At 41.6% G+C, this 12,287-nt stretch overlaps 1 protein-coding gene across 6 annotated transcripts in view; it reads left to right on the top strand.

Annotated features, from left to right (window-relative positions):
* Positions 1 to 5,827: 5,827 nt before the first annotated feature.
* MARCHF8 (membrane associated ring-CH-type finger 8) overlaps positions 5,828 to 12,287 on the top strand; it is a 125,960-nt gene continuing 119,500 nt past the window's right edge. Inside the window, exon 1 of one of the 6 annotated variants that reach the window (XM_045438066.1) lies at positions 5,828 to 6,522. The gene's annotated coding sequence lies outside the window, so the exon portion shown is untranslated. The remainder of the gene's footprint in view (positions 6,523 to 12,287) is intronic. The other 5 variants (XM_045438060.1, XM_045438056.1, XM_045438062.1 and 2 more) reach the window with 5 other exon arrangements.

A 12,287-nucleotide genomic window follows, 5' to 3' on the forward strand; every position in this document is an offset into this window, starting at 1 on the left:
AAGAATATTCCAGATGGAGTATCAGTATGTTAAGATGCTGTATTCATTTACTAGTGCTACCATAACAAAGTACCACAGACTGGGTGGCTTACACAATTTTCTCAGAATTCTGGAGGCTAGAAGTCAGAGATCCAGGAGTTGGCAGGGTCGGTTTCTTCTGAGAATGTCTTTGGTTTGCAGATAGCCAGCCACCTTCTCCCTGTGACATCACATGGTCTTCCCTCTATGCCCAGCTGTGTTCTAGTCTCTTCTTATGTGGACACCAATCTTACTGGATCAGGACCACCCTAATGACCTTATCTTGCGGGCACACAGCACAGCAGAAGAGTAATGGAAGCAGGAAAGTTTGTTAAAGCGGAAACTGTATGATGAGATATGAGAGCCGGTGAGGTAGAGAGCTACGTGCTCTGAGGGTTGGGTTTCTGTTTTATTGACAGTTCATAACTAGGGGGCAGAATCGTTGTTACTTTGGGTGAGAAGCAGAGTTTCTCACTTTTTCTAATTTGGTCATGGGTTTCCTGTCACAGCATCCTCCATCTTGGGTCTGTCTGGTTTGATCTGGTTTCTTGTGGAGTGCTGCCAGGACAGGCCTCTGACTTTCCCTGATAGCTGGTCAGGACTTCCTTGTTTCTGGCCTCCAGGTATCCTGTTAGAACCTAACTGCCTATTCTAACACTGTCTCCAGTACAGTCCCAATATGAGGTACTGGGGGTTAGGAGTTCAACGTATAAATTTTATGGAAACTTGATCCAGACCAGAATAGATTCTATATATTGCTGTGATAACAAATTAACCCCCAAAGTTCTGTGGTTTAACACAACAAAGTTTATTCCTCACCCACGCAAAATTGTGAGTCAGGCAACTTCCCAGGATAGCTGATGAGGAGATTCAGGCTGATATCTCTAAGATTGCTGCAGCTGGGGGGGGAGGGAAGCTAGAGGTTTCACATTGACTTTTAAATGATTTTATCTAGAAGTGTATTATATTCTGCCCCTAGCCCATTGGTTAGAATTAGTCTTATGGCTTTACTCATTTGCCAGAGTTATGGTGGTGGGGAATGGATATTTAATGAGCTGTAAAGGCTCTGCCACAGATGGTAATAAGTGCTAAGAACAAAAACCAAGCACAATAGGGTGACATAGATAGGACTGTTGTTTTAGAAAGGGTAGTCAGAAACATCCTGTGGGATGACCCTATTGAGTAGAGGCAGAATGACGGAGATAGAAGTTTTTTGAATACATGGCAAGGGAGGTGGGCAGGACAGTAAGAGAGAGACTGCCACAAGGCAGTGCTGGGGGGCTGTTAAGGGGAAGGTGAAGAGGTATCGAAAGGTATGGAATTTTCCTTTTTTGGTACCTGTGTCCTGGTGTAAGTAACCCATTGGTCAGCTAGGGCTTATGGATATTTTGAGGTGGGTCACCTAATGGGCCTGTTTGTATTCGGCTTATTCAGGTTTCCATTGCTCAAGCTGGTTGCCTAAAAGCACCCTCTGTACATCCACTGTGAGAAAGTTACACTTAAGTAAAGTCACAAAGGAAGTGAGGAAATGGGAGAAAGTGTTCCGTATCTGAGGAAACCAAGAAATAGCAAGGAAGCTAGGCAGCTGGAGCAAAGCAAGTGAGAGGGACAACAGGAAATAAGGGACTACATCATGGAGGATGTGATAGGCACGAACTTTGGATTTTATTCTGAATTAGGAAAATACTGGGGGGTTACGTAATTGGACTCTCTCACTCTCATGATTGTGTAGAGAAAAGACTGGATGGAAGTCTTCCAAAGATGGAAGTCAGGAGACAGTGATCATCCATGTGGGAAATCATGGGGCTGGAGCTTGGGCTGATGCTGGGATACAGCACTCTCCTGGATGGTTTTTACCCCTTCTCTCCTCAAACCACCAGCACTCCTCTCCCTGTCCTCACTCTCAGCTTCTTGTTTTATTAAACTAGCAACAATTGGAAAATAAATTCTATATGCATCTAACAGCAAATGTACTGTGCCTTTCCATTCCCCTTGCTCACCTGTCTATGGATGACCCCACCAGCCAACTCGAGGACTTCCTTCCTACAGTGGTCACTGTCTCCTGCATTGATATTTTCTCATCACTGGACCATTTCTATTAGCATATAAATATTTAAACAAAACTTTAACCCCCACATCTCTTGCTTGCTGATGTCTCATTCCCCTGCTCATCTTTACAGCAAAAAGAAATCTGCTTGCTGTCACCAGTTACTATCTCTGCAATAAGGCTTGTATCCCAACCACTTTATCTTAATTGCTCCATTCTCAAGCTCTCAAAGATCTCTCCACTGGCAAATCCAAAGGTCAGTTCTCATTTTACTCAACTTCTCAGCAGCAAAGGAAATGACATGCTGAGGCACTTCCTTCTCCCTAAAAAATTGTCTTCGCTTAGACTTTAGGACTCCTCTGTTTTGTTTCTCCTTTTATCTCTGGCTGCTCCTACTATGTTTCCTTTGCTTACTCTTCCCTTCTCTGAAGTGCTACACAAGCAGCCTTTGGATCTTTTCTTTTTCCTCCAGTTATGCAATCAATGTCCTAGGTCAGCAACTTTCAGTGATTTTCAAACTGTAAGGCCACACTGTTACTTGGTTAAAAAGTCAATTGAGTTGGGAGAAGTTTTTAAAAAGTGGAACAGAATAAAGTGGAAAAGAAATAGCGAATTATACATTGGGAGGTGAATTTGCTTCTTGAAACTTTTTAAGTTATCTACATGTATTTGGTCAGTATGGGAACTATTCTGTATCCTGGGTTGAGGTCAGAAGGTATAAAGTTACTGCTCTGTGTGATCTCATTTAATTTTGTGGCTTTAAATACCACTGACCAATCAATTTATGTCTCTGTATCTCTCCCCAGAATTTCAGTGTCTTCTATGCATTTTCTAACTGTACATCTCTATTTGGATGGCTAACGGGCATGCCAAATTTAGCATGTCCAAAATAAAATTCTTGATCACCCCCCTCCCAAGTCTGCACATATCCTTTGTTGATTTTAAAAATAAAAGCCAGTTATTTTACCAGCAAAAATCAATTTATTTGGGAATAGCAGAGAATTGAAATTCAGGACAAACAAGATACAGCAGAAATCTTAGGGTAGTCTAGTGAAGGAGAGGAACATTATTTTATGGAGATGAAGGAGGAAGCTAGGAGGGGTTGTTTTGAACAAAAATCCATTGGAGAAAAGAAAGAATTCAGGGTGACAAGGTTTCTCATTGGCTGAATTTCTGGCTTAGTCAATTTCTCATAGGAGATGCACTGCTCATCTTTTCCTACTGGGACCTGTAACTGATGATTCTTTCTTGTTATCCCTTCTTCTATTGGGGTAATTGATTATTCTTCCAGTAATTGATGAGGAGTCGTATGGCACAAGAGCTCCCCCTTCTGGTCTCCCAACTCCATTTTAGTGAGGTTTCCCTTTATTAATTTTCACACCTTTCTCCATCTAAGTAAGTGACAGTTCCATTTTTTTGGTTGCACAGGCCAAAAACCTTGGAGTTCCTTCACTCTGTTCTCTTAGTATACATCTAATCAATCTGAATATCTCATTGGTCCTACTTTGGAATATACCAAACACTATGTGAAGCAAAATTGTCATTTAGCATAGCATAGGAAGGCCAAAATCAAAGAATAAACAGATATAGTGAAACCACATTTTTATGGTTATTAATAAAAAGGAAAGGCATTTACACTTGGAATCAGGAAACAGAATTCAAGACTGGCTCTACCACATCATAGCTCTGTAACACCTTAGCAGGTTATTATTCACCTCTTTCTATGTTTGCAAATCCCCTGTTATTCCTTACATTCATCATTCTAGTGAGAACACTAGTACACCCACTGTGTTGCATGATATGCTGTTACAGAGTCGTATATAATTAAAGTATATCTTATCCTACTTACCAATGTATTTTGTTTGCCAGGAGACCCTAACTGAAAAACTAGAAATGGTTAGATATGTTCAGCCATTTGGTGGGGACTTCTTTCTTTCCCACAAACTCTAAGAGAGGGTAGGCAATTTCCTTCCCCATGTGGGCTGGAGCAGTAGAGAGCCCAGTAGTATATACTAGGAATCCCCATCACCACAAACAGGATGTGGAATTAACCTGCTGTCATAAAGCCAGTACACCCCTTGGGGTGAGTACCTGGTACCCATGAACAGTTGCCTTATTGGTAGCCGTCCATTCTAAGTGCAAAGATTTCTTTTTGGTTGTGCTTAGTTTCCTTGCTGACAATGATCAACTCCAGTCCAGGTGGTGAGAATCCAGACCCAGGACCTGAACAAGTTCAAGTTGTCATTTCTCATTCCCTCAGGACTCTGACCTCCTCTATCACTACCCTGTTGCCAAAGGTCATATATGGTTAACATTTATTGAGCACTGTATGTATTGGCCACTTTAAAGAAAGGTGCCAGCATTATTTCATTTCATCTTCATAACGATTCAGTAGATACTATCTTTTAAGTAGATGAAGAGGTTCAGAAAGGTTAAGTAAATTGCCTAGATAGTATGGCTGCGCCAGGACTCATCCTAGCATTGTTTCCATGAGTTCTGCCTAACTGCAGATCCCTCTGGGTCTATGAAGGGTCTTTGCCACTTCCTACAGATTCGCATTGATAGGTTAACCGACTTTTTTGCTTCTCCAGCATGGTCTAGGCATAAGGTATACCACTGAAAGATACTATCCTGCCTTCACAGAACATTTGCTGCCAGAAGCAGCAGAAAAAGTCAAGCAGGCTGTGGCAACTGGACTTGTAACCTATTTTCCATAGTAAAAGATGAGTATGGAGAAAAACTCATCACTGTATTTTCTACTATTTGTATTATTGCATTCTAGGTGTGTTAAAGAAGAGAATACTTGACCTTGTACTGACCTGGAGGATATTTTGAGCCCACTGTTCTGACCCTGTCAATTTGCTCTTAGCCAGGTATGCAAAGTGATCAGGATTGTATGGAGGAGTTAATTATGCAATAGATCACTCCTGGACAACAGAACAATCCTGAAATATTTGAAGGTATTTGCGAATAAGTCACTCATGAATTTACAAAGAAATTGTACAAATTATTAGTCTCTTAGGCAATTAAGAGTGAATACTCTGGGAGAAATTGCCAGTGGCTGAAACTTTATTTATGTAAAGTCTGATGTAGGAAAACGACTTGGTAGAAATAGTTACTAAAGACAAAGTAAAAGCTATAATCAGGAAAGTCTGATGTGGACAAAGCTGAATGCTGAATAAAATACTTATTTAGATGTTTGTATTTACACATACCAAGTCTGAGCCTCATGAAAATTATAGTACAATAGAATTTAAAATAAAAGTTGAAAGTCCCACAAGCCTTCCTCACACCCTTTGTTTGATGGGGGTGAGGATGGAGTACGCTGTGGAATACGCTGTGGGATAGCCATTCACTCCAGATTAGGGGGCGAAAGCAAACCAAAGAGTTGGTTAGGGTAAACAAAACTATTATTGCCTATGCTCTTCTGGGCATTCGTTTGCTACCGTTACCTAAGGTAGTATTTTCATTTTTCCCTCCAATTTCAACATCAGAATACCGGACTGAATTCCCTTCTCCTTTCAACGGACTAATAATATACGCGGTCAAGCCCAGGGGTCACAAAGGGACGAAGCCGGAGTTGTGGGGGGGGCTTCCCTCTTCCGCGTCCGGACTGGTGAGGACACGCCGGGTCTTGCCCCCACACCGCTGCAAGACCGGAAGAGCGCAGAAGATCCGCTCCACCGCCGCTGCCGCCCACCCCTTAGCGCGCCGTCGTTGCCGGGCAACACCTCCACAACTCCGCCCCTTGGCGGACACGTGACGCTCGTGTCACGTGACGGGCCAGCGGCGTCCTCCCGCAGAGGGGTGTAAACAGGCCCGGCGGTGGCCGAGCTGCGGCCCTGCTGTGTCCTGGTGTCCGGCATGCTTCAGGCGAGGCGGGGCGGCCCAGCCGCGAGCTCAGCGCCCACCTGAGGTAACCCTTGCGGCCTTGGGACGGGCGTACCTTACGCCGCGCGCAGTCGCTGCTGCCCGCCGCCGACGAGGCCGGCCGAGCCCCGGACCCCGGCAGGGGGTGTGGCTGCCGGCGGTGCCGTCCGCGACAGGTGGGTTGGGCAGGGGCGGCCGCCGAGGCCCAAGCTCTGCACGGCTCTGGGTCGCGGCCTCGGCGCGGAGCCGGCCGAAAAGTGGCAGCGACCCCGGGCTGTGGGCCCTTCCGCCCCGGCTGCTCGAGGCTGCCCGAGGCTACTCTCTGGGCCGCGCCGAACCGAGGGCCGCAGGATCCGTGGGGGGCGCTGAGGACCCCGGGCTGCCAGCGTGGAGTCCCAGTTGAAGCCTGGCCTGGCCCTTGCGGGCTGTGAGACCTTGTCCAAGTCAGCCTCAGCCCTCGCCCTGGCCTGAGTTTCCACATCTGTAATGAATGTCTGGACTAGATGATCTGTGAGGACCTGCCACTTCTGACGTGTGTGATCTCGAGACACCCGCATACTTTGGAAGCTGCCAGAGGGAACACTTAGGTAGATATTTGTCTTTTAATTGCTAAGTTCCTGTTTGTCTTTAAATTTTCCACCTGACAACGATTTGGATTCTTACTCACCTGGGTGAAGTTTTTAATAGAAAACTTACTAGACAAAGTCGTAATGGTTTATGTTACTGCGTTTTTTTTCAGGCGTTTTTGATGCAACGAACCCTTTTTTGAACCTCTTCTGGAAGCCCAGTTAAAAAAAAAAAAAAAGATAAAAACGAAACCTTTTTTCCGCTTCGCTGTCTTCCTGTTCCACTGCACCACCTCTAAGGGCCCCCAGAGATCACAGGTTGAGAAGTATTGGTATACTGTTGGGGAAATGTTTTGAGTGTTAATTTGGTAGGCTCTGGATGGATCTTTTGCTTATGTGGAGTTTTCTGTTATTTTTCCTTCGATTTTGTTCGACTGTATGTCATGCAATTAGAGAGACGATTAGTGTATTCCTCATATAGATTTGGGAAAGGCCCCCCCAAATTTCCAATGGACGTTTCCCTTTCCATCTTTTCTTGCATTCCAGGCCCAAGGCAAGTAAGTGTGTGTTTGTAATAGTGAGACCTTATGCGCATTGCTCGTTGTTGCTCAGGTGTAGAATGGGAACGGAAGGCTTTTTTTTTTTTTTTTGCCAAGACTTTTTTTTTTAGACTCAACTGAATGGATTAGGACATTACCTCTGAAAAATACAAAAGTTGAGAGGGTACATGACTTAAAATCGTAGAGTCATGGAATGATATGAATGTATTACAAATTTTGAAACCCTGGAGCAAGAGAATTTTGGATTTTGAGAGAACTGAGTTTAGGAGAAAAGGAGGTCATGTTTCATATGGTGTGTGAACATATAAACAGAATATGAAGGGGTGGTTGGTAGACCAAAAATTATAAGGATGATTTTGTTTAAGAGAAATGCTTACTTTTTTGGATTGTTGTTTTCAAGGACTGGGATTGATGAGAGATTTACTGAAACTTGAAGTGTTATATCGAAAGAGGAAAACCATAAACTTTTACAAGTTGTCCACTTGGTGCTTCTGTGAAGTGAGCAAGATTGGAGGTTGAATGGACTATGAATGGAACCCAAGGTGACCTAGCAGAATATGTTTTCTCTTTTCAAAGTAGACCTACTTCCTTCATCTTTGGTGTAGGTCTAGGTAGGTTACTTCTTTCCATCGGGGCTCAGTTTCTACCACAAAGTGAGGAAATTGGATTGATTACTGCTCCATTTTTTTTGGCTTCAATTAGGGTTGCCAGATGAAATACAGCTAACCTAGTTTAAATTTTAATTTCAGATTAACAATGAATAAGTTTTTAGTATAAATATTTCATAAGGCATGCGTTACTAAAAAAAAAAACATTGTTTATTTGAAGTTCAAGTTTAACTGGGCTTACTGCATTTTTATTTGCTAAATCTGGCAGCAGCCCTCCTTCCAACATTTTTTGTCTTCTTTAACTTAGCTCCAGGAAGGAATTATAGATGCATAGACAGAAATGAATTGATTCAACCAGTTAAGACTCCCTATTTGTTATCCAGCAGTAGCGCCTAGTTTGTTTTTTTTTTTTTTAATTTTTTTTTTCAATGTTTATTTATTTTTGGGACAGAGAGAGACAGAGCATGAACGGGAGAGGGGCAGAGAGAGAGGGAGACACAGAATCGGAAACAGGCTCCAGGCTCTGAGCCATCAGCCCAGAGCCTGACGCGGGGCTTGAACACACGGACCGCGAGATCGTGACCTGGCTGAAGTCGGACGCTTAACCGACTGCGCCACCCAGGCGCCCCAGTAGCACCTAGTTTTTGAGAAACAGCTGTTTCACTTGTGGTCTCCATCCCCCCGCCCAAACTCCCCCCGCCCGCCCCCCCCTCCCCGTGTACGTCCCTTTTCTGCCGTAAGCACATAATGTTTAGGTTTATACTTTTTGTAGGAAACAATTTAAATATCTGAAAGCAAAAAAATAAATAAAAGTTGTCAAAGTTTCTAAAAGTAACAAATTTAGGTCATGAAATAGCATGCACTATTTTTTTTTTCTATAAAAGATAGAACTCTACCTGTTCTCCAGTTACATGATTGACTTCAAGACGTGTTCTAAGGCAGTGGACTGTTCAGGAAGTTCTTACACCTCTGATTTGGCCCCCTGTGATTATGGAATGTTAATCAGTATATGCACTATAAACATTTTATATTTTAACCGACCCTTGTTAATCTTATCTTTGCTATATTTTGAAGAGTTTCAATGTTGAAATTCTTTTTCAAGGAGTATAATTATTTAATTCCTCAGTTTTTGAGAATTTTAAAGAAGGCTAGGCCAGATCTTTACTCACCTCATCCTGAAATTCCTGAATTTTCAGATTCATTCATTCATTCGTTCAATAGTCAACAAAAAACCGAGTGCCTTCTATGAGCAGACTGATGTAATCAGTGTTCTGAATCTTCAGGTACTTATCTTTGACAGAGGAGCTAAATCACATGCATTCCAGGGATAATGTGATGAGGGCCTTGAAGTGATACAAATACTATGGAAATTGAGAGGAGGATGTGCACGCATAAGGCTGATGGATTGAATGGCAGAACCTCCTAGAGGAGATGGTATTTAATCCAGATTGCTGTGGTAAAGGTGGGATCAGGAAGACAGGCTGACAGAAAGGTAGGGAGAAGCAGGAAAAGGCAGAGAATCCATCTTTTCTGTTCTACAAAGCATACACTTCATTGGATTAAAAATAATTGATGATCTTGTTTATATGTAGTTTTTGGTTCACTACAATACTCCTCATCTGCATGAAGTATATTGGGATGAAACTTCTTCAGTGTGTGTCTATATTAGAGAGATACTCAGGTATTAGTGTAGCTCTCTGAAAAAAATGTTTATGAAATACTTCACAATACAGAAATAAGTAATTTGCATATACAAAGCTCAAAAAATGGAATATTATCTATACCATTGAAACTGTGTGCCTTTTCCTAATTAGACACCTCCCCTTCCATCCCTTTGGAAGTAACCACCAGACTGAATTCTACCATTTCTTTGCTTTTCTTCATAAACTTATTTTATGTGTATACACCCCCCAGAACGTTTACTTTTGAATGTTTTTGAACTTTATTTTTTTTTTTCAACGTTTATTTATTTTTGGGACAGAGAGAGAGAGAGAGCATGAACGGGGGAGGGGCAGAGAGAGAGGGAGACACAGAATCGTAAACAGGCTCCAGGCTCTGAGCCATCAGCCCAGAGCCTGACGTGGGGCTCGAACTCCCGCACCACGAGATCGTGACCTGGCTGAAGTCGGACGCTTAACCGACTGCGCCACCCAGGCGCCCCATGAACTTTATATAAATGGCATTGTAGTATGTGGATTTTTTTCTGCGTCTTTTCCACTTAGGTTTCTATGTTTCATTCATGTTTTTTCCCCCACGTTTCCACCCTTGCTAGTTTTTACCAAGTGTAAGCGTTTTGCTGAGGTAAACATCTATGATTGGGATTGTTGCTTGTAGGGTATGGGCCTCTGTAATTTTCCAAGTATTGCCAAATTACTTTCCCTTGTAGTTGTGCTGTTTTACTTTCCTACCCTCATTGTATGAGAGTTCCTACTGATACCCTATCCACATGCTCTCTAGTGTTTACTATGAGCAAATCATATATCTAATAATAAATTTCTAATGGGAGTGTGTAAGGAAGTCTTACACCTCAACAATAAAAGAAGAACTCAATTTAAAAACAAAGGATTTGAATAGACATTTCTTCCAACAAGGCATACAAATGACCAATAAGCACCCGAAAAATAGCTTGATCTCATTAGCCACCAGGGAAATGCAAATCAATATCACAGTAAATTACTGTGTTGTACCCACTGGGATGACTATAATCTAAAAGACAGATAATAACAGGTGTTGTAGAGATTGTGGAGAGACTGGAATCTTCATACTCTGTTATTGGGAATGGAAAGGGATGTAGCTCCCTTGAGAAACAGTCTAGTAGTTCCTTAAACAGCTGAACACAGGGATAGCAAATGACATAGCAACCCCACTCCTAGGTTTATACCCAAAGAAAAATGAGAATATATATTCACACCAAAACTTGTATGCAAATGTTTACAGTATCAGTATGCATAGTAGCCAAAAATAAAAGTAACTTAAATGTATACCAGTTGATAAATGGATAAATTGTGGTTTATACATACAGTGGAATGTTACTCAGCCATTAAAAGGAATGAAGTACAGATTCATGCTACAACATAGATAAACTTTGAAGACATTATGCTAAATAATAAAAGCCAGTCACAAAAGGCCACGTTATTTTATGGCTATGTTTATATGAAATGTCCAGAATACACAAATCTATAGAGTCAGAAAATAGATTGGTGATTGCACAGATCTGGGCATTTCGGGTGGGGGAAGAGGGAAGATTTGCTGCATAATGGATTTCTTTTATGATGATCAATGTCCTAAAATTGATTGTGGTGGTGGTTGCACAATTCTGTGAGTATGCTAAAAGCCATTGAATTGTACACCTAAAAAAGTCATTGGTGGAAAGAAAGATATTGAAATAAAACACAAAAAAGGTTGCCATGTTGTGAACAGCCCTAAGGAGAGGCCCATGCAATAAAGGATCAAGGCTTGGCCACAGCCACATGAACTTAGAAGCAAATTCCTCCTTCCTTCCTTTTATATAGAGCCAAGCCTTCAGATGATCCTATAGCCTGGCCAACATTTTTTTTTCTTTCCAAGATTTTCTTTAAATTCAAGTTAACATATAGTGTAGTATTGGTTTCAGGAGTAGAATTTAGTGATTCATCCCCTACGAATCATCTCCAGTGCTCATCCCAACAAGTGCCTTCCTTAATGCCCATCACTCATTTAGCCCATACTCCCACCCACAACCCCTCAAGCAACCCTCAGTTCTCTATAGTTAAGAGTCTCTTATGGTTTGCCTCCCTCTCTATTTTTGTTTTATTTTGTTTTTCCTTCCCTTTCCTTGTGGTCATCTCTTTTGTTTCTTAAATTCTACATATGAGTGAAATAATATGGCATTTGTCTTTCTCTGACTTCTTTCACTTAGCATAATACACTCTAGTTCCATCCCATCTCATTGCAAATGGCAAGATCTCATTCTTTTTGATGGCTGAGTAATATTGTATATATATATATATATACATATATATATATATATATATATATATATATATATATATATATATACATATATATATATATACCGCACCTTCTTTATCCATTATCAATTGATGGACATTTGGGCTCTTTCCATAATTTGGCTATTGTTGATAGTGCTGCTATAAACATTGGGGTGCATATGCCTCTTCAAATCAGTATTTTTATATCCTTTGGATAAATACCTGGTAGTGCAATTGCTAGGTGGTAACTTTCTGAGGAACCTCCAGACTTCCAGAGTAGCTACATCAGTTTGCATTCCCACCAACAGTGCAAGAGGGTTCCCCTTTCTCCGCATCCTTGCCAACATCTGTTGTTTGCTGAGTTGTTAATTTTAGCCATTCTGACAGGTGTGAGATGGTATCTCATTGTGGGTTTGATTTGTATTTTCCTGATGATGATGTTGAACATTTTTTCATGTGTCTGTTAGTCATGTGTATGTCTTTGGAGAAATATCTGTTTATGTCTCCTGCCCCTTTCTTAACTGGATTACCTATTTTTTGGGTGTTAAGTTTGGTAAGTTCTTTATAGATTTTGGATACTAACCCTTTATCTGATGGCATTTGCAAATATCTTCTCCCATTCTGTAGGTTGCCCTTTTGTTTTGTTT

The sequence above is a fragment of the Leopardus geoffroyi genome, chromosome D2 (genome assembly GCF_018350155.1).
Source record: "Leopardus geoffroyi isolate Oge1 chromosome D2, O.geoffroyi_Oge1_pat1.0, whole genome shotgun sequence".
NCBI classification, from domain to species: Eukaryota; Metazoa; Chordata; class Mammalia; order Carnivora; family Felidae; genus Leopardus; species Leopardus geoffroyi.